The following is a 1,191-nucleotide window of genomic DNA, read 5'->3' on the forward strand; positions in this document are numbered from 1 at the left end:
TTTGGAGCTCTGCTCTAGATAGACTCCCCTGTCTAGCAAGAGAGGAAGTTTTGGAGGCCCACCTTGGAAGGGGTCAGAACAGCAGCCAGAGACCGGGCCCCCTCAGCACAACAGCATGCCCATTGAGGTCAGGGTGGCCCCGGGACCTCTGCTCCTTCACCAGCTGGTGGACAGCCATCTTCTCCAGGGCATCTTCTCCAAGTGATCTTCTCTGCAGGGTCTAGCGAGGAGAAGAATGGCCCAGCAACCCACCCATTCCCCCCAAAAACGCATCAGAGTGATTTGATAAGAGTTGGAAGGGACCTTGTAGGTCATCTAGTCCAACCCCCTGCCCAAGCAGGAGACCCTACACCATTTCTGACAGGTGGCAGTCCAGTCTCTTCTTGAAAGCCTCCAGGGATGAAGCTCCCGCAACTTCCGAGGGCAACTTCTGTTCCATGGGTTAATTGTTCTCCCTGTCAGAAAATTCCTCCTTATTTCCAGGTTGAATCTCTCCTTGATCAGAGATGGTTTTCTTGGGGGAACAGCCTGGTCCCCAGGTTCCATGTACCCACATTTTTGCCCCTTTAGTACAAGGGCCTTCAAACTTGGCAACTTTAAGACTGGTGCCCTTCAACTCCCAGAATTCCTGAGCTAACATGGACTGGAGAGGAATTCTGGGAGTTGAAGTCCACAAGACTTAAAGCTGTCAAGTTTGAAGACCCCTGATCTATCATCTATACCTGTCTGTCTGTCTGTCTATCGTCTATCCATCCATCCCTATCCATCCATCCATCCACATCTATCTATCTATCTATCTATCTATCTATCTATCTATCTATCTATCTATCTATCTATCTATCTATCATCTATCTCATCTATCATCTATCTATCTATCATAAGGGTCTTCAAACTTGCCCAGTTTAAGACTTGTGGACTTCAACTCCCAGAATTCTTGAGCTAACATGGACTGGAGAGGAATTCTGGAAGTTGAAGTCCACAATACTTAAAGCTGTCAAGTTTGAAGACCCCTGAATCTTCTATACCTGTCTGTCTGTCTGTCTATCATCCATCCATCTATCTATCCATCCATCCATCCATCCATCCATCCATCCATCCATCCATCTATCTTTCTATCTATCTATCTATCTATCTATCTATCTATCTATCTATCTATCTATCTATCTATCTATCTATCTATCCATCCATCCA

The sequence above is a fragment of the Notechis scutatus genome, chromosome 4, assembly GCF_049901735.1.
Source record: "Notechis scutatus isolate UNSWTSFEM ecotype Mainland chromosome 4, rNotScu1.2, whole genome shotgun sequence".
NCBI classification, from domain to species: Eukaryota; Metazoa; Chordata; class Lepidosauria; order Squamata; family Elapidae; genus Notechis; species Notechis scutatus.